Source organism: Diabrotica virgifera, chromosome 10 (assembly GCF_917563875.1).
Source record: "Diabrotica virgifera virgifera chromosome 10, PGI_DIABVI_V3a".
Taxonomy (NCBI): Eukaryota; Metazoa; Arthropoda; class Insecta; order Coleoptera; family Chrysomelidae; genus Diabrotica; species Diabrotica virgifera.
In genome coordinates, this window is record NC_065452.1 from 46,204,273 (window position 1) to 46,227,526 (window position 23,254).

The following is a 23,254-nucleotide window of genomic DNA, read 5'->3' on the forward strand; positions in this document are numbered from 1 at the left end:
GTGTGTGTGTGTGTGTGTGTGTGTGTACTGTGTCTAAGGTTGTGACGCAAGTTGCTGACCAGATAATAGAAAAATGCGCACGTTGGATAAAATTTCCTCATGCTCCGGTGGATATAATAGAAGCTAAAGAAAGATGGCAAACAAAGTACACTTTTCCGTGTGCCGTGGGTGTTGTTGTTGATAACAGCCGCATATATAAACAGTTGTCTCGAAAGCATATAAACGGGAGACTGTGGTCGTAGGGATCCACTTTTTTTAACATTAAGGCAGCCAACGTGTTAATGGTGGCCTTTAAAAATCCAAGTACTCCTACAAAGGTTGCTTATAACAAATTATTTATAAAGGAACCTATATTAACCCTTAAACGCCCAAGGGTGGGTCAAAAATGTCCACCAAGTGCGTATTCCCTTAGTTATAACATATTTATTACGTGTTCCAAATTTTTTCAAAAATTATTTATTGTTAAAAAGACGACCCTTTATCGAATGTTAATTTTCTTCTACCAATATTTTTAAAAATAAAAGCAATATCTTGGATTTATAATATGGGAGGGCACAAAATGTTCACCCTTGGGTAAAGATTTTTACATAATTTCTCGTTAGCAAAAACTTAATGCACATAATTATCGACGCATAATTACATCTACTTCTTCTTTTACTTGTTGGAGATCTTTTGATCTGTTTAATTCTGAAGCTGCCTTTGGTTTATTTCTTGGGAGGTAGATTGCCAACTATCCCTCCATCTTTTAGGTGGTCTTCCAGGGGGTCTTGAACCGGGCGGGTTGTTTCCTAGGGCCATTTTTGGGAGTCTATTCTCATCCATTCGTCTTATATGGTTGTACCACATCCTCTTGCGCTGCCGTTTCCATCTTACAATATCTTGAATTTTGCATTGTTCTCTAATGTCTGTATTTCTTACTCTGTCTCTCCTTTTTCCCCACTATTGTTCTTAGGGTTTTCATTTCGGCAACTCTTAGCATCTGTTTCGTTTTGTTGGTGTCTTCGCGCACTTCTGTGCCATATGTCATGATCGGTCGTATAATTACATAATCGACATAATTATTCGCCACACTAATGAGGACGTAAAGGAAGAATATAGAAAAAATCGACAAATCTGAATTAGTGGCTTTTACTGGTATTTTAATTTTGATGTACATCGTAATTTTGTTGTAAGGTTGGCACATCGTTTATATGAATTTTTTTAGAAAATGCTGTGTTTACTATGCATAAGATTTTTAAGTTTAATCCATTTATTACGTTTGTAACAACTCTCAATAAATAATATATTAGCTATTTTTAGGTAGACATTTTTTACCCACCCTTAAGCTTACTTGGAACTCATAAAAGGTTGGGCGTTTAAGGGTTAATTGAAAGATGATTTAGACAACACAAAAAACGATTTATAGAGATTTAAAAATTAAAAAGAGAATATTTACTCTTATGTACTGTGAGTAGAAACTTATGCTATCAAAATATTTTTATTCATATGAAATTGAGTATAAACTTATACTTTATGCTCAGACTCATGAGAACATACTCGGAGTTTATACTCCTTTATATTCATACCATCCATTGTTTATGTCAGCACACTGTATGGTGTCTACTTGCCTAATACCTTTCTCCAAGGGAATTGTATTTATGGCGCCATAGTAGGAACATTCTCACTGCAGCAGCTGTTACAATATTATACAGAGAGTAGCAAATTTATGGAATAAATTCATTTTATCTAAAATGAATCTCTCTTTTGGAGATAAATGCCGAAACAGGTTGATTTTTACTTTTAAATTATAATTTTTTGGCATTTATAATATACTAGGGACGTCATCCATCGGTGCCTAAAGACGTACAGGAATTGAAGTTGTGTGGTAGCTCATTTGAGAGGTTATTCAATTCTCTATTCGGTAATATAAACATTAACACTATTATTTATGGAAGGTGACCAAAAAATAATAATTTTTGAATTAAATTAATTGACGCAAAAAGAAGAATGTCTGTAATTATTTATTTAACTCAAAATACATTTTGCTGCTGTTAGAAAATAAAAAAAATTATTTGGCAAATATACATTGATTTTCGCTTAAATTAAATGTTCAAGCTGTCAAGAGGCTGGTGGGAGGCTGTTAAGGGAGGTCATTGCATCTTCGACATCTTCTCTCCAGGATTGTCTTGATCAACCTCGTTTTCGGCGATGGAAGGATCGTTGAGACGATGATGCAATGATGCAATTTTAAACTTGTAAATGTCTAGTTGTTGTTAGACATAGTATGTTTATAATACTAACAGAAAAGATTGTCAGTCTAATAAACAACAATGACATTCTTGTATTAATACTAACATTAGTACAGATGTTATTAAACGGTCGTAGAAAAAATAATATTTTCATTAAAGGTACAAATTAAAATGTTTGTTTATTTGTAATGTGAAACAGCAAGCAAACTTAAATTGGAGTTGAACCAAAGCATTAAGATAAACAAATAATTGTGTCACTTCATTCGTGTGGGCTCTCGTGAAATACCGTAGTGAGTAAAGTCCATTATGCACTAAAGACAAAACTTTACCTTTAAAACCTCCTGTGTCAAAGTTGAAACAAAAGTTTTACGAGGTTTATGACATATTTAATCAAGCGGACGGCTGTTGCTCGCATTTGTAGATACATAGTATGTGTTTTGTTTGTACTGTATTATATATACAAGGTGTAACAAAAACTATGTATTATATACCCATAAATTAAATCACATATTCTGGGATCAAAAATAGTTTGATTGCACCTAACTTACCTTAGTACAATAATGTCCACGTAAAAAAAGTTATAGCCCTTTGAAGTTACAAAACGAAAGTGGATTTTTTTCCAATATATCGAAAACTATTAGAGATTTTTTTTAAGTGGGCAAGTGGCACTCTTATGACGAACATTTTAAAAATAAATTATAGTGAAATTTGTGCATCCCATAAAAATTTTATGGGGGTTTTATTCCGTTAAACTCACTCCCCCCCCAAACTTTTATGTACGTTTCAATTAAATTATTTTTTTGGCACCATTAGTTAAACACAATGTTTTTAAAACTTTTTTGCCTCTTAGTAATTTTTCGGAAATTCAGTTTTTATCGAAATATTTTGAATATTTTTCAAATTTACCACATATTTGTATATGGTTAAGTACGATTATAGAGACCTGGTAATAATATTTATGATAATTTATTTATAATTTACATTTTAAAGTATATTTTGAACCATATTACAAAGGAAGCCACATCTCGATAAAAGGTGCCTTACCGAAAAAAATACTAAGAAGCAAAAAAGTTTTAACAGCATTGTGTTTAACTAATGGTACAAAAATAATAATTTAACTGCTTTACAAGCTGCTGTTGAAGAATGGAACTACCTACCACAACAAAATATTGCCAATCTGATTAGGAACATGCTCACGTAAATTGAAGCTTGCTTAAGGTTCAGGGGTGGTTTACACTGACTGCTAAAAAAACAATAATAAATAAAAACAATTTAAACATTATTCGTTTTACTTTGAAATTTTTCATGCTATTGACTTTAAAACAAGTAGTTTTTATTTTGAAGTTACACTGTTTTAGGCGCGTTGGGAGTAAATTTATATGTGCGCGAATTCATCAAAAGTCTTGGTCCCGAGCGCAGCTCAAACGTTAAACGTGCTCTGATTGGATAGTTACAATGACCTGTCAACTCAAATTACACGGCCTGTCAAATTTTCCTGCCGATTCTCTGTCTCTCTATAGGACCTCTCTCTTGTATGTTGGTGGCAATCTCGCTTTACTATTTGAATGGGACGGGGCCATTCCATCCGTGTTGGCAGTTCATTGGTGTATATTAGTTTTTATTGTTGTGAGGGCAGAGACAAAAAGCAAGTTTATAATTGTAGTGATTTTTTAAATGGTTTTTAACAAAATTTCTACCAATATTTATCTAATATATTGCTTTTTTAGTCTATATTTTTTGTATTTTAATATTTTAATTCCACAAGAATCAAACTTATTTGATTACACGAAGAGAATAAGCAACAGTCTAAAAAGTTTAAAACGTTTAGATGCTATATCTTCCCACATCATTCATATGTCTCTGTAGCCAAATTCTGCATGCGGTGAGTTCAAAATCTAACAACCTGATAGACGCAGATTCAATCCCCAATGCCAATTTTTTTTTATTTTTTTATTATTTTTTTATTTTTTTATACATTTTATGATTGTAAGTAAAACTGTTATATTTTTTGTTCAGAAAATAAGTATTTATTTAAAATTTTTGTCAACAATTATTATTGTTTAGAAATAATTCCTTTGTTTCATTTTTCAATGTGTTTGCGTGTGTTTTATTCTATTATTTGTTTAATTTTTGGTATTGTTTTAATAAAAATTTTTGAGAAGTAGTAAGTATTAAAGTTAGGTTAATATTTAAATCAAATATAAATAAAATGTTTAAAGTATATTGATTTCTTTGAAATCATATAATAGAAGTATAACTTCTTACGTGCGTACAAAGTACACACATTCTTTTTGTTTTTGTTATTTCCAGACTTATTGTTTGCTTTAATTTGTATGTGTTGGGGATTAAATTGCTTTAAAAGAAATATTGTTTGACTTGATATGTTGGATTTTTTTAATTCACTTGAAATAATAAGAAATATCAGATGATTCAATATAAGTTTGGTTTTGTGTACTACAGAAAATTAAATTAGCAATAATGAGAGTGCTAAATCAATTGTATCATAATATATAGTATCATGTATTTACTGCACTTGCATTGAGTGTTTGAAGTCGACGACATATAGGGTAAACGGGACAGTGATTGGCACATTAAGGAATGTTTGCTGGCTTTTATTATAATAAATTTTTTTGAGTCGATTTAAATCAGTTCTGAATATTTTATTTGATAGTTTGAAGCATCCTTTACCGAAGGCCCCCCAAAAATTTTACACCAAATTAATGTGAAACTAGCAAAACAATTTAATTTATTAAATTGTCAAATGTGATAGTGATTGGCACCTCCGTACAAGTTATTGGCATTTATCATACAGTCATTGGCATATAATAATCTACATACTCTACTTCGAATAGGATTGATTAGAAAAAATAGTTTGATTATTGTTAAGCTTTATTTTAAATAAGACTTCACAATCTTAAAAATGTTTGGTAAAAATTAACTTAAAAATTAACAATTCATTAACTTTTTGCGGCATACATTGCAGTAATACAAAACATTAGCTGTTGTAATTTCTCTTTTTAAAATACAGTTTATATGGAATGTACGTAAACAATTGCCGCACTTTATTCCATTATTTACTGTGGAAATATTGCCAGTACAGAAGAAACATGGTTTTCTTGTTACGATAGTATTGGTAAAGGGATTTACAGATTCACATATACCTGTTGCGCATTTATTTATCAATTTAGTCTTATTAGTCTTCACAATTGGTTGTTTTTCATCGTTATTATTATTGTCTGCTTTTGTTACTTCGTCGTTAAGTAAATTTTCTATTTTAATTGCGTTGTTAGTCGCACCGAACGGCTGTAATTTGATGGTTTTTTCACGGTTCTCTATTTCTAATTCCCCTTTAAACAGGTCCTTAACATAACCAGGTTTTCCAGAAGCAACTTTCACATCTGAGATTATATTAATTTTGTCCGTATTAATTTTAAGCTGAGTTTCTTTTATATCTTTTAATACTGCTTTTCCAGGTTTTTTACTTTTCTTTTCTTTCGCTAAAGCTTCCTTTTTCTGCTTTTTTGCAGTCTGGCATTTTTCTTGTTTTCCTTTTCATTCTCTACACGTTTTTTCTCTTCTATCTTATTTGTTTGCATTCGCTTCCACACAGAAGACGTTAAAACAAATGGCAGTTTCTCTACTTTCCTTTGGTTTTTTCTTTCGGGTGTGACGGGATAAGTTATATATTCCTCCAAAGAACAATTAAGAGACGTTACATCCCCTGCCTTCATGGGACGTATTTCATTATCATGTTCATTATCGCTTTGCTGTACAATTACAATATTTTCTGGTCCTTCAAACAAAACTGGCATATTCTCGATATCGCTTTGGGATAAGTTCTCCCCATATGTAGAATCATTTACCGCAAATAAAAATGAAGCGTTATGCAATTGCTCCTTGTCATTTTCCTGGCCTAATCTGTTTTCACTTTGGTCTAAGTTTTTATCACGTGCTGAATCATTTACCACAAATAAACCGGACTCATTATACAGATCTTCATTTTCATTTTTTTGATCTGATATTATTTGAATGTCTTCACATTTACTTAATTCGTCAACTTTCTTTTCGTTCTGTTCCGCACATGACTTGAACCATTGATATAATTTATAAAGCAAAGTAAGTTAATTACTGGTATCCTTTGTTTCACAGTATTGTCTTATTAGCGCAAGTTTGTCATCCCCTATTATTTCCTTAAATTCTTTTAGTCTTAGAACATGAGAATCGATAATGTCTTCATCGGCCACTTTCTCTTCATTTTCTTTAAAATTTACAGAATTTTTTCCAGGGCCTTTCCAAAAATCTATCGCGGATGCGTTCCAAGGGAATAACCCGCATGCTCTGAATCCATTTTGGATCACCTCTTTTTTTATGCTTCCTGCGATTACCGCCTTGAGTATGACTGCAAAGTTTTCCTTTGTTATTCAGTCATTTGGATTGTTTCTTCTAAAATCCAATACACCCCTTTTCCAACTATTCTTTAAAGGTTTAAAGGCTGCCACATCTGCTGGCTGGAGAATTTGAGTTGCATTGGGGTATTATGCTACCAAAATTATGTTTAAATCGCTGCATAGCTGACTTACTTTATAAGTTACATGCGTTACGTGGCCATCAACAAAAAGTATAATTGGGAATTTTATAGACAGTTTTTTTATATAGCGATGGAAAACATTTCCTATGTACTCATAGAAATGCTCCGCTTTCATCCATCCGTTTTCGGATATACCCACACCCCACTCATCCGGAATGGACCGGATAACTTTTTCTGGTAACCTTCTATAAGGATAAATGACCATAGGCGGAGTTCCGAGACCAGCGGCTGAAAATGTAAACATAACTGTTAAGTTAGTTTTTTGTTTTTGGGACACAGCATAAAATTAGTCTCATCGCCGTTGAAAACTCTTTGGGGATCTGCCAATACCTCTAATAAATCTTTTTCCCTTAAATAATTTTCTATGTCCTGAAACCACTTTCGTATGTCAGATTCTGCAACTTTTGAATTTGCAGAAGACACGGCCTCGGATGTCCTAGTGGTTATGTTAGGCTGCCTCTTTAGAAATGCGCGATACCACCCTTCACCTGGATAATTGTTCGGAAATGGATTTTTCCTCTCAGAAGCGTCTAGAAAATCTTTAACGAACGCTTTTACATCTTCAATCCTCCTTGGAAATCCTTTTCTGTGGCTACTTATTGTCCAGTTCTCCAAAAGTTTTTCTTCTTCCATGGTTAAGATAGGATTAGGGCCAAAAGTTGTTTTGTTTCTAAATTTTGCACTTTGACGAAACTGGATTGTCGCTCTGGGAACTCCAAATTTCTCCGCAGCAGCTTTAGTTGACAGGCCATTATCAATTGCATCTAGGGCCTTAACTACATCGTTTTCAGTGTACTTTCGTTTATAGGTGCAACCTTCTTTGACTTTAGGCATCTTAAGTTCAAAAATCTGTAAAAATATAAAGATAAATAAAAATTATTCCATTGCTAATATACACATTATATTAAATGCTTGGGTTAATTTTATAAGGTAGGTATAATGTCATTGTTTAAATGAACGTGTAGAAATTATTACCTCTTTAAATTTGACAATTTTTTGGATAAATAAAAATAAAATATTGGGTGTGCCAATAACTATTTAAGAAACAGCTTTATTCATTTCAGTTATTGACAGAGCATGTCAATTACTATTTTAATGCTAGTTTTTATGTATAGTTATTGACACCCAACAAATATATAATTTCTAACCTCAAAGGCTTTGGAATCGCCGCAAATTCTTGAAAGTGAACATATAATAATATCAAAAAGTAATAGCGTAAACAAAATAGTGTTGTTTTCTACAAGAAGGACCTTAATTACTTACCCAAAATCCTTAACAGTTTTACGAACAAATAGCTTATTTTTGTGGAGAGCTTCACCAGCAACGTCACCTTGAAAAACAGTAGCGCCAACTGGCTGGTGTTATGCAATAATATACTAACCCACAAAAAGTTGTTTCGGAGATAAATTGATTTAAAACTTAAACTCAAATAAGAAATAGACTATTGATATTTATAATTTTATTTATTTTTTAAGTTATAAGATAGACAACGAACAAATACTACATTCTAAGATTATACAGATAAAGTATCAAATTTGACAGAAATCAGTGTCAAAAGCGGGTTAGGACATTTTTAAAAATCTACAATTATACCTTAATAACAACAAGCAAAACTGATCTAAACACTAAACTTTGTTAATAATTATTTAATTTAAATATGTTTTTTGATCTAGTCCTCAAGAAAACTTTCGTAAATGTCAAAATCTAACTCGCTTTCGAGCCCTTCTCTATCCTCTTTAAAGTTGGAACTTGGGAAAAATCTTAAAAAGTTGTAAAATGCTCTGGCATCTTGAGGAATTAGTTTTAAAATATCTTTTAAGTCTTTTATTTTTCTTTAGATAAAGGTTTACCACTTGGCCACAACAATGGTAGGTGTAATTTCCGTATATTACATTTGCGGTCTTTTCCATGTTTTTCAGTATCAACTTCAGTATAGGTACTCTTCCGCTTTAATATTATATTTCATGAACAAGGTTTTGGTTGATATTTTTTAGTAGAATTTCATGTGTTTTTAACCAACTAATATTTTGTTTATTGATATCAACCTTTCTGTTTGTAACTGCGTTTATTAAGTTTACCACTGATACCATATCCTCTTTTGTCATTCTAATAACAATAAATTTATTTCTGTTCCTACAGCCTTTCATAACGTTGATATAGTTTTGATCTGTGTATATTCTTTCGTTGGTTTTTAATGCACATTCAACGTCTCCGAAATGGGAATCATTGGGTAAAGAGGAATGATCTCTACCCCTACTGGTGGGTTAGAACACTTTTGCTTATTTATACATTCGCCACGTTTAGCATTTGCGGGTTACTATGTTTTCTCCTAGATGTCTATGAGAGCGCAAATCAGCCTAAAACATTTTTGCTTACTGCAGTACACCTCATATGGAACCTGTTTCGCTAAAAATCTCAATTTTGTACGAGCTGTAGGTTAGGACATTATTGCATAACACCGTCCAACTTAGCCTCTAAAACTTTACCACTATAATAAGAGAAGTACGAACTACCAACATATGATTGGAAATCATTCGTCGGTAACACAGAACTCTTATAATTTACGTTTCTATTAAACAGTGGCAATAACTGTCAGGGTGCCAATCACTGTACTGCTTACCCTAATACTTTTAATTAAATGAAGGACCAAACGTTCCTGCAATAGTAACGTTTTTAGCTCCGGTAAAGTTTTTGCAGCTGATGTATGTCTCCGGATACTTTGTTACAACGCATTCCCAATATGTTTGATGTCTGCTCTTAGTCATGAATAAATTACCTATATATTACTCATTCCATTCAGATAATGTATAAAAACACTCACTATATGATAATAAAATTTAAGAGCTAGTACTCATAGGTCTCAGAAAAGTTATGCAGATTATGATTAAAATAATAATTGCATCAAACAGTAACTTATATTAAAAGTGCCATCAAAGGAGCAGTGGAATGACATCAAAGAGAAAATAAATTGTGTACGATGTAAATAAATTTATAAAATAAACATGTTAAAAGAAAATATACGAACAAATTCAGAAACCAATAAGAATGTTAAGCATATTGAAATATGTAATTTACTGTTTTCTTTGGGAAATACAGACTCATTTCTAGTTTAAAATTAATTTTTTGATCTTTGAATTTATTAAAATATTTATTCAAACTAAAATTGTGGCTCTATTTCCAAAAAAAGTACATTACATAATTATGCCACAAGGAAATAGCTTCAGAACTATATTGAAATATAAAAACAACTAACCAGAGAGTAGTCAAGGTTTGATGGTCAAACTCAACGGTTTCTTAAGGGCTTTTCGCTGCTAATTACAAATTTCGAGGGTGGATTTCAATCCGAGTGGTCAAAACATTGGTGTCAACAATTTAATTGTTTATAAGGCTCTAGCTAATAAACTAAAATAAAAAAACTTTTTCAGATAAAATTTTTTTCTTAATAAAAAGCAAAGAAAACAGCATTTACTAAACTTAAATCCAACAATTAGAACTCAAGATATTTTAGAATTAGTGCATAATGCAAATTGCAAAATAAGTATTTCTAGAAGCTTTTTCTATCGTTACTAAGCTTCGGCGCCTGCAAATGGGCTTTACAAAATCTCATTTTACAACTTAATTCATAGACTTGCAAACAAAATCTGTAAAATTACTTTACCTTTATCTGTGTTAAAGGTATAATTTTCTTAAAAAATTTGTACATTAATTCAGTGATTCTCAACCTGTGGGGCGCGCCCCCCTAGGGGGGCGCGCTTTTAGCAATGGGGGGGCGTGAAAATATAAAAAAAAACACCTAAAACATTGACTAATTTACTAAAATCAAAGCAAAACAAAATTCTGACAAACAAAAAAATAAAATACCCATGAACAAGGAGATATACATAGTTATGAGCACTGAATACTAATCAACAAGTTTAATGTAAATTAGTGACTTCCTTGGGCCTGTTTTGTAGAGCAAAGCTTATCGAAACAGGGTGTAATATTAGAAATAGACGCTCCCAGTTCTTTCTCTATATTTAGCTGCAATCTATATTTGGTCTTCAAAGCAGCCATCGCGGAAAATCCTGTTTCGCAAAGCTAGGATATTGAAAACGGTAATAGTATACGGAACGCTCTGGTTTTCAGTGCAGAAAACACATCATTTACCCCTGCCCAAAATTCAAAGAGGGATCTAATATTAAACCGTTTCTTGATTTCGGCATTTGCTGTGAAGTCTATGAAGGTTTCTTCTTCTGCAGTAGAGAGCTCTTCGGGTGTAATTTGAAACGGATTCCCGACCCACTCATAACTATTAGGTACGTATTAATTGGTCGTCTGCAAAAAAGTATCTTTTAAAATTTTTTTTGTCAGCATTGCTAAATGATTTTCAATGGTTACAAAAAAAAATTTCAAGTGTTGTTCTTCAACCTGGTAAGTTTTAAAACATTCAACCACATTTTCAAATATTTCTAGGTTTTTTCTTTAAATTTCTGCTCCACAATTTCAATGTTCTACAGAAAGCGTTAACTTTATCATTCGTATCAAATATATGTGTATTGGCCCCTTGAAGTTGTAAGTTCAAAATATTTAGTTTCTCGAATATATCAACCAAGTAACTCAATTTCATCAAAAATAAACCATCGTGAAACATCTTGGCTTGCGGCCTCTTTTCTTCTTCTAGAAAAATGGTGATTTCATGTCTTAATTCAAAACACGTTGTAAAAATTTCCCACGTAATAACCAGCTTGCCTCACAATAAAATAATAATGCTGAATGTACCGCATCCATGTCTTTGCAAAGTACAGAAAAGATTCTAGTTTTCAAAGGTCTCATTTTTATGTAGACAATTAACTATTGTTACAACCGTAGTTAGCACAAAATTCAAGCCAGACCTTCTCTGTTGATCATACAGTGTCTCGATTTTTGCTTCATTTATATAATCATTTAACATAGCAAATAATGCAAGCGACTTTGCTATCAATTCTATTGGTTTGCAGAAAAGTAGTTCTACTACTGATCTGCCATCACAAAATCGAACGAAGGCAATAAAATGAGCATATTTATTGCTACTGTTGCCTCATCAAGCTGAATCGAAAGCAACTTTTTTTCACGCAACTTCCTGTTAGCTGATCCTGTACATATTCAGCTATATCACCAATTCGGCGGGCAACAGTATCATTTGATAGAGGTATAAACTCCAATTTTTTAGCAAAATTATCTCCAAACACAGTTTATACAATTTTGATTGCAGTTGGTAATATAAGATCTTCACCAATAGTGTTAGGCTTTCTAGATCTGGCTATTTAATATCAGATTTTATAAGAGGCAAGTAAAGCTATTTCATTCACAGTCATAGTTTTTATTAAAACTAATTTTTGCTTTTCATGCCATTTTAATTTTAACTCGAAGAATTCTCGGTGTTTGTTAATGTACTCACTATGAAGCGTTTCCCAATGACTTTTTAGTTTATAAGGCAAGCCGCACACCAAAGAAACATGAAACGAAAAACATGAAACATGAAACGTGAAACATGTTTCATGAAAATAAAACACTGCTAAACAAATCTCAAAGTCCGCCTACCAATGAAACGAGTGTGATTCATGCCCATGACACATTTTTATTTTCGGAGAGTTTCATAAATGGCCGGACATATTATTTGTTTAGCAGTGTTTTATTTCCATGAAACGTAATTTACGTTTCATGTTTCTTTGATGTGCCGCCTGCCTTAGGTTTCATGCTGCTCAAGGTATATTATTATTGCATAGATATATTGTTATTGAACGAGGGGGAGGGGGGCGCGGTGAAAATAATTATGGAAAATTGGGGCGCAAATGGTAAAACGTTGAGAAACGCTGCATTAATTTGTTTATAAGAAGCAAATTTGTGTAATAAACATGTACACTTTAATTAACTTTATACAATTTTATCATATAATTCTTATAACTAAGTGGTCATACAATACCTCCTATCACCTTTCATTATTTTTGCTGTTTCTTCGATTTTTTGTTATAAATGAAAAAAAAAAACAAGAAAACTAAGACATGAAATATAACTAAAAAGGAAGTTGTTGTTATTTGTGTAATTTTTACAAACATTTCCTTTCATGCATCTGCATCGACTTTTTTACATGTGCATAAGTTTTTAGAGCAATTTTTACAGTTACATGGTGGTACTAGAAAAAATTATGAATTCAGAGAAAAAAATGGGGAAGTTTTTTTATATAATATGGGGACCATATTTCCACCCTCCTATATTTACAGGGAAACGCCTATAAGCTGATATAAAAGCATCTATAAGCTGGACAGCTAGTGCATATATCATTCTTCAAACCTAGTATTGGCTGGACGATAAACACGGATTTGAGTAGTATACATCGCCGGTCTTTTCATCAATATACCAAAATTGTGGGTTTCTGTAAATACAGAGCATAAAGCTCATGATAATTAACAAGAAAAAGAAATAAAAAAAGGTCAAATCTACGTCAACCAAACCAGAAGAATGAACAATAACCTAAACCACCATCATATCTCGAAAGCTAAAATATTTCGGACACATAATTATGAGACATGAACCCAGATATGTTCTGCCACAAGCCATCCTGCACCGATGTCGATTGACTAGCTTGGTATCGATATATTCTTTCAATAGTAACGATATCGATAATATTAATACCGATTCGAATGCAGTATCGCAAGCGTAAATGTGACATTGTAACTGTAACTTAATGGGTATTGGCTATGATTAAAAAAACCGAACACCGGTGTTTGTAATAACCGGTTTTTTGACCAGTTATAACCGCCTGGTTAAACCGCAATTAAAAAAAAAGGTATAACTGAAAACCGGTGTTTTGTCAACAACTGCCATCTCTATCTGATAGTACTAATTGTTAATTTTTATTAGTAATGTTTTCTAACACATATGTAAAAAATCAGCAAAATTTTAAGAAAAGTAAGGACTATTTTTACCTGACTTTAGCACCTGATACTTGTCAGTACCTGTAAATTAGTTGTCAGCCCAAGCTAGCAGGTAAGCATGTTCTCAAAATATATACTTTTTTAGCAGCTTCTTGTAGTCCAATCCTGGATATAAGCCTCCCCTTGTGTTTTCCATATTCGCCCCTCATGAAATACCTGGTGCCAGTTTCTCTCTGCATTTTCTTTAATGTAGTCGAGTCATCTTTATTGGGATCTTCCTATGCCTCGTTTATTTGCTCTTGGTTGCCATTGTATTATCTTTGCCCACTTCTCTTCACTGTCTGTTTTCACATGTCCTGCTCATTTTCGTTTAGATTTTGCGATAGCTTCAATAACATCTTTTTACTTTGGTTCTTCTTCTTAGATCTTCGTTTCTCATATTATGATCTCTTAAGTTTACATTTATCATGTCTCCCAAGCAGTGGCGTAACTAGTCTGACTGCGCCCCAATGCAAGTATTCCCCGTGCGCCCCTATCCGTAGACTCATTCTCCCCCCTCTTCATAACCTCCAACGAAACTAACAACGACATTTCTCTACATTACAAACGACATTGTACAGGGTTATTTACTATATTTTGACCCACCTGTAAACTGCTTTATTTACAGAATTAGAAAAAAAATGTAAAATACAAAAGTTATTCGATTTTTAAATTATGATTTTTTGACATGTATATCATACTAGTAACGTCATCCATCTGGGCGTGATGACGTAATCGACTATTTTTTTAAATGAGAATAGGGGTCGTGTACTAGCTCATTTGAAAGGATATTCAATTCTCTATTCAGTAATATAAACATTAAGATAAGGGTGTCCAAAAAAATTTTTTTTAAATTAAATTAATTGACACAAAAAGAAGAATCTATGTAATTTATTTAATTCAAAATATCTTCTACTGCTGTCAGAAAACACAAATAAAAGTTTACTGCACAAATAAACATTGCTTTTTGCTTAAATTCAATGTTCAAACTTCACCAAGAGGCAGATGGGTGGCAGCTTGAACATTGAATTTAAGTGAAAATTAATGTTTATTTGTTCAATAAACATCTATTTATGTTTTCTGACAGCAGTAGAATGTATTCTGAATTAAATAAATTACATACATCCTTCTTTTTGTGTCAATTAATTTAATTTAAAAATTTTTTGGATACCCTGTATAAATAATCATGTTAATATTTATATTACTGAATAGGGAATTAAATAACATTTCAAATGAGCTAGCACACGACCCCTATTCTCATTAAAAAAATAGTCGATTACGTCATCACGCACAGATGGATGACGTTACTAGTACGATATATATGTCAAAAAATCCTAATTTAAAAATCAAATAACTTTTGTATTTTATATTTTTTCCTAATTCTGTAAATAAAGCAGTTTACAGGTGGGTAATTATTAAAAAAATTATTATTCAAAAAATTAATTGAAAGTAAAATTAAGTTGCTAAACATTTCCAAACATCATTAACATAACTGATCATAGTACATACTTACAATTAATGAATGTATTTTTAGGACGATAAAATATAGACTATTTCTTACTTTATTTAACATTTTATATTTATTCAGTGCCCTATATACTATATAGCATACTACATGATATCGCAAGCTACAATATAATGTTTATGTTCCGTTTCTCAAAATTTGATTAATTTTACTAGATGAGCATTCTTACAGTCAACTGCCTACAGCTCATAGTGACAACACTGTACCTTAATTCCTATTCCCTGACAAAGCACCTACGGCTCTAATTACCACGAATATTTTTTTACATTTATTTTCGGTAAGCTACAGGGAGTTTTATATAGTTTAGCTCTCCAGGCCATGCCCATGGCTTGGTTTACTATTCCTTTCCAATCTCTCCTATTTGCTGCTTTATTTTTCCAATTTGTGACTTTCAGTTCTTCTATGTATTTTTCAACATCTTTCTTCCATCTGGTTTTCGGTCTACCTTTCTTCTTCTTTCCTCCTATTCCTTCCATTATTATTTTTTTGGGAAGTCTCGTATTTCTTTGGGAAGTACAGGGAGTTTTGCTTCAACATATTTTTTGCTAAAAATTTTCCAAAATTTTGCGCCCCTCTAAGGCCTGCGCCCCAATGCACCGCATTGGTTGCATTGGCGTTAATTACGCCACTGCTCCCAAGAGCTCTTTGAGTTGTTGTAAGTCTATTGAGAGATTGGTTAGTAAGTGTCATAGTCTCCATTCCATAAATCATCACAGGGGGATACATGTGTCAAAAACCTTTCATTTTAAAATTAAAATAAAGCTTAGTTTATCTACTCCTATCCAAGGCATTCTTATTGTTCTGGTTATTTCTGCAGCTTGATTTTCTTGTATGTCCCAAGTACACAATTCTTTGACATTTTTAGTTTTCCTGTTGTCAATAGTGATATCTACTTCTTTAGCTCACATTACCTTAGTTTTTTTAATATTCATTTTTAGTCCTACTCTCTCCTTTGCTTAAATATATTAACATTTTTTGTAACTCCTGTTCTTTTGTAACACCTGTAACAAAAGTGTTCCTTCTATCTTGAAGTTATGTTTTGCCATGACAATTTATAATTATCTAAGCCCATTACTATCAGATACTTTTATGGACCATTTAAAAACAACGATTTCCAATCATCCCGCATTCAAACAGTTCTTATAATTGTGGACATACGTAGATGATATACTAGTATGCTTTATAGGAATTTACAGGCAACTTGACCAGTTTTTATCATACAATAATTAACTCCATAATAATATTGAACTTGCAATAAAAGCAGAGCAGAGCCAGTCCATAAATTTTCAAGATTTAAAAATAGCAAGACTACAAAACAAAGATGGGTTCTCTGTATTTCATAAACTTGCCCATGCTGACACAATCAGACACAACTCATCATCCCATCCTTCACAACATAAATTAGTAGCCTACAATAGCATGTTAGATAGACTGACAGAAATTCTCATGTCAAAAGATAACTTCTAGATAGAAATGAAGATCAGTAAACAATGGGTACAACGAACAAACAATTAACACAATTTTAAACCGCAAACTACATAAGAAAGCCCTGAAATTAATGCAGTATCTTCTGCTCTATCACATATCTCGTAGAGGCAAGATATCAACAAAAATAGCCAAACACATACGAGAGAAAGAAAACACCAGCTTTCAGAACTAACCAACAACTTCTTTTTCTTCTTATTTTTGTATAGATATGACTCTGTCTGTTTTTTCAATGTGCCTCTAGTAAGTTGTCGTTCCATCGTTTCCGTGGTCTTCCCACTGATCGTCTTCCTATTGGGGACCGTCTCTCGCTGTCCTTTCTACTCTATGTGTTGTCATTCGGCTTATGTGGTCGTTCCATTCTATTATATCTTTCTGTTTCTTATCCAGTTATTATGTTATCCACCTTGCATCTCCCTCGTATATATGTACTTCTAGCTCTGTCCCATAAAGTCTTACTATCAATTTTTTTAAGTGTTTAGATCTCCGCTGTTTCGAGCAATATTTTTGTCCTCTCTGTATCGGGTCTTCGTTCTGCCGCGTATGTCATTATTGGTCTGATGTCTGTTTTTTAAATTCTGTCTTTCATTTCTTTTCCAATATTTTTATTTCTCCATATTGTGTCATTCAGGCAACCTGCTGCTCTGTTTGCTCTTTTCACTTAATCTTCCACTTTTGTTTCGAGCCTTCCGTAGCTAGATAGTGTGATGCCTGGATATTTAAACTCCATCATTTGTTCATCTGACCTTCCAGCTCCAAATTACATATTGGATTTGCTGTTATATCCATGCATTTTTTATTTTTTTTTTGGGAAATTAGCATGTTAAATTTTTTGGTGGTTATGTTAAATTTGTGCAGCATACGTTGTAAATCATCTTTACTTTGAGATATTAGTATTGCATCGTCTGCATAGCAGATTATTTTAAGTTGTTTTCTCCCATTTGGTATCCTGTTTTAGTTCTTACTTTTTTTATTATTTAGTCCATGATCAGGTTGATCACTAAAGGACTAAAGGAATCCCCCTGTCTTATCCCATTGTCGGCTTCATTTGGGTCATTTAGTTCATTTTCCACTTTAACTTTGATTGTGTTTTTCTGGTAGATTTTTAGAGCCAAAAAAGAAAGCAATTACAGACTGGTGTATACAAACTGACATGTGGTGCCTGTCAAAAAACTTATATCGGTCAAACTACCAGAACCTTTGACAAACGCATAGCAGAGCATAAAAGGGCTTTCAACAATAGAAAAACTGATTCTACGTGCGCACTTCACCTTCTAGATCATAAGCATTCTTTTAATGAACAGTATAAAATACTCTATATTCAAAATAAGGGCCTTAAGCTATCTTTATTAAAATCTATGGAAATTAATAAATTAAATAACAGACATAATCTTAAATGACCAACCTGAGACAAACAGCTTTGCTATCCTCAAACTATTCAGTTAGAGACTGTTAAAATACACATTTTAACAGGCGTCCAAAATAATAATTTCAGACTCTCCCTCGTAAACCAATCCCTAGCTACAGAACCTACCGGCGTGAATAAGAACTATTTTTTGCGGGAAGCGTTGCTCACTTCCGATAACAGTGGCCGGGACTACTGGCGTCAAAAAACTTCAAGAGGTATTAACAAATACAATTTCTTCTCAATACCGCATTTACCGCTATCAATAACGAATTTACCGCTAAAATTCTACCGGTTTTACTAAGCAAACTAAACCTTCGAGTTAAACAGTGCGCGTATGTGTTTTTTAAACAGTTCCCGCAAACCGCATATATTTTACTTCAAGCAGCTTCACAAGGATATCTGGCCAGATAAGAAGACAAAGAACCAGAAGAAAACACACAGCAGGGTGAGTTTGTTTTTCTACCAGTACCTATCTTTCAACATGTACAAACTTAATCAGGATGAAAAAATCGCTTAATGCATATTGCGCGCGTCTACTAATTTTATATTTTTTAAACTAGTGCCTGGGAAATACTTTTTTGAGATTAATTTAATTACTCTGTCTAAATATTTGTGCAGTATTTGCTACAGAGACTTTAAAGTGTAGATATATAATAAAAACCCATTTCTTGAGAAAGGCACTCTTCCGAAACAGCTGTAGTGACAGTAATTTTTAGTAAAGTTTGTGGAAATAATGGAAACAAAATTTTCTGTGTTTTTTTGTTATATTTAAGTAGCGTCCGTCAATGTTAATACATTTTTATTCCATTCTAGTTTTTTTAAATTTTCTCCAAAGCAAATGTAACTAACTTAATAACAGGCGATAGAGTGTATCCTTGTCGGACTCCTCTCCTCATTTATATTGCATTAGTTTTTAACTTTTCAGTAATTTTAACTCTAACTGTTGCTTTCCTGTAAATGTTTTTTAAGAGCTTTTTATATCAGGAGTCTTTTCTGGCGTTATCAAATGCATGAAAGATTGCCCATTGTACTATGGATTCGAAAGCTTCATTATAGTAAACAATTGGCAACTGAGTGGAATTTTATATTTCAAAATATAATACAGTCAGTAAAATATAGTGTTATAGCTCTACTTTTTCTATTTATTTAGATTAATTAGCAACTTCTTAATTTAATTGATTATCCATTTATTTTATTTATTGCCTATGTAAAAACACAACTAAATTCCAATTAAATTTTCCAATCAATTTTATTCTTAGGGCTAATTTAGTATTTGATACATTACCTGTGATCTGTGGCTTCTAGTATTTCTAGTTGCTTACTTCTTCCAGGGTAGAAACAGGGAAATTGAAAACACTCAAAATCATACAAATGTAATCTATTGTTTTTATCAATTACGCCGTGTACATATGATTCAAAAAATACTAAAATTTAACTTTGTTGCAACAATCTCTAACTTAATAAATTTAAACTCTAACTCTGATATCTCCTTGACAAAAATATTTATTTAATTAATTTCTTATTTACTCATACTAAATTGGATGAAATTTACTTTTCTTCTTTTGAATTGATTTCTCAAATTTGAAATGACTAACTGCGTTAAAAAAAATTGTTCAATAAACAAATAAACAAATATGGTTTTGATATAAATAAATTTTCTCCATTCAGACAAATGATTTGACTAACCTTTTATTCTTCACTCCCTCGTTTTCTGGATTACGCCGTCCTTGATTCTCTCAACACGTACTCTCTGGTTGTTGCGAAAAAGTCCCTCTCGTCAAAACTGCTTCCAAGAAAAACACACAGGACTTGCTCGAATATCTTGTGCACAAACGGATAATAATCAGCTACTAGTTCTAGACAAAACAAAGGAATCTCCCTCGGACCAGGAAAATTAACTCTTCAACCGGTCGACGATTTGGTTTCAACTTGATTCTGCTCGCAAAGGCCGATCACACCGCTCTACACTGATTATACACTTTTAAAACTCGACTGCCTTCTTCAGATGTCAATTACACAGTCTTTATTTTTCTCTCAAATCCATACTCTCACATTCATTATCCCTTCTCCTGATATTTTCCATCCAATAAACAACAACCTCTCTCAAACCATTTATTTCTTAAGAAACCAAATATCCTTTCCATATAACTTTCCCAATTTGTCAAATTTCAAAAAATATCATAATTAGTTCTTTACTACTTTCTACTTTTACAACTAAAAACTAATACAGTTTGTTTACCACATTAAAATACCTTCCCGGAAGGATCTTAAAACCGTCTTTGTTTTCGACCACGATGTCCAACTCTCTAATCACCGCAATGTTTGTTCATGTCCCGTGCATTTCGTCGAATCACATATTAGTCGTTTCACTATTTCCCGAAACACTTGCTTAATAGCAAAATTAAATTCTAAACAATTTTGGTGATATACAGGGTGATGAAAAACTATGATTTCATGGTCGTTGATATAAATTTAATTTTTTCTGAATTTCTTTACAAAAAAAAAATTCTACAACAATAGATATGGTTGCACGTCATCCACGTCATAGCACGTGACGTCACATGATACCAACACGAAATATTTAAGTCGTAGGTGTGTTCCTTTTTAGAATCGTGTAGCGGTGTACACTGGAATTACAGCCACTAGACATATTTTATTATATATGCATATAAATAATATTGGAAGATTTCTATTAATGTACATTTAAAGAAACATACCCTAACTTGTTTCATTTAATTTTTATAAGTGGAATATAACGCGTTTTTATAAAGCACACTTGTTGGGATTACACTCTTATTGCGATCGAACAAAGGTGACATTTTGGCATAAATTGGTAACTTTATTTGACAGGTATTTGTTTTATTATATTTATTGTTTTTATTATTTACTTTATCGTAAGATTATAGCTTAATCCTTGTTTTCTATTTATAATGTTTTTATTTATTTACATTGAATATTAATTCCTTTTGTTGTATAATCCACTTCGCAATAATTATGTCATATACTTGATTTAAAATGTATTCAAGAAATTTTTATAATTTGGCACCAATGTCAACTTAGATCTCTGACTTAGATAATGACGTGTAACGGTATCTATATTGTACGGACTGTATACAGTGCTAGTCAAAAGTCCGTACCCCCCCTCGTATCTTTTGAACGGTTATACCTATAATAGTGAAATTTGGAAGGAGGAAATAAACGGACATAAGCTTCTTAACTAGTCCTGTCAGGTGACGTAATAGTGACAGATGACTTTACAGCGCCACTGTGACAGATAATTTTAAATGGGACCTTATAGCAAGTGATACCTCTTTCGAAAGGTATTGAAAATACCTATTCAGTCTTACTAATTTTGTTTGAGTTTAAGCTGATTTTGATGAATAAATGAAATAAATATAAAATTTTAGTTTTGCGTTTAATTAATAAAAATTCAAAATTCCGCCTATGATTACTTGTCAAAAAGGTTGGCGTTGACGTAAAAACTACTAGAGAATTAAAAAACGTCAAATTTTTTGACAAAAAAAACCATAGGCGGACATTTGCATTTTTATTAATTAAATGCGAAACTACAATATTATATTTATTTAATTTATTCGCCAAAATCAAAATCAACTTAAACCCAAAAAAATTAGTATGACTGAATAGGTATTTTGAATACCGTTCAAACGAGGTATCACTTGCCATAAGGTCCCATTTAAAATTATCGGTCACAGTGGCTCTGTAACGTCATCTGTCACTATTACGTCACCTGTCATGACTAGTTAAGGAGCTTAGGTCCGTTTATTTCCTCCCTCCAAATTTCACTATTATAGGTATAACCGTTCAAAAGATACGAGGGGGGTACGGACTTTTGACTAGCACTGTATATACTAACGCTACGGTATTTTATACATTTTATTTATAAGAAAATTAGAGCCCGTTCACATGACAGGCTCTTGACGCGCGTTATCAAAACGCGCTTTAAACGCCTGTCATGTGAACAGGCTCTAAGTAACATCTGGAAGCCCTGAAATCTTGCTGTATAAAATTTTTTGTATTGTATACCAACATAATTTTACCAAATATAGCCAACAAATTAAAGTTATTCGTTTATTAGGAACCAATATATCTAGAGCGACATAAATCTAATTAAATAAGACAATTTCAATTAAATTTATAATTAATTATCCGAGCGCGACTATTTAAATACTAAATACTGTTGGTGATATTGACTAGCCCAAATTTAATTTAATATACATTAAACTAATGAAATGGATTCTGGAAACAATCATCTACTTCGGAGTATTACTAGTTTTCATTAGATATAGTAGTTTGCTTAAGATACAATCATATCAGATTGTTATAAAGAAATAATCGGATAAAAAAATATCAAACATAATGAAAAATGAATAACCATTTTCAAATTCGATGCAACACGAAACTACAGCCGCATTATATTCTAGTTCAATCAGAGAGTGCAGCAAGCACCTCTACCAGTCTCTCATCAGGAGGCACATATTATGCTTCTCTCTCTGACCCAACCAGGACAAACCCCGGCGTAGACCAGGGTAATAAGCTAGAAATAGACCATGTTCGGGACACTCAAAGATCCAGGTAGCTGACTACTTTTTTAGTTATTGTATACCTATAGGATGAAAACCTACCTGTTTCCTGCCTAGAGTTCGCGTCCGTTTTTTAATTATTAACAATTTAGTGCAAAAATCGCGATTTTTTCGATTTTTTGCACCCCTTTCAAAAGCTAAATAGTTGACACAAAATTACAAAATTTAATTTTTTAGAACATTAAAAACCTTCAAAATGCCGATTTTTGAAAGTTAAAAAGTTAATTTGTTGCTACGCAAACTGCAAAATAAGTGAAAATCGTTATTTGTTAATAACTTTTACTAAATCTACCTTAGAACTTTAGTGTTTCACCCAAAGTTGGATATTGGGGTATTTAACAAACCCTCAAAATTTAAGACCCATCCATTAATTAGTTTAAGGGTTATTCTAATTGTTTATCCCAGAGACCTTTACTTTGCAATAACATAAGATATAAAATAATGAAGATAGGGCAGTTCTGAGTATGCCAAATGAAAGTAGAAAACT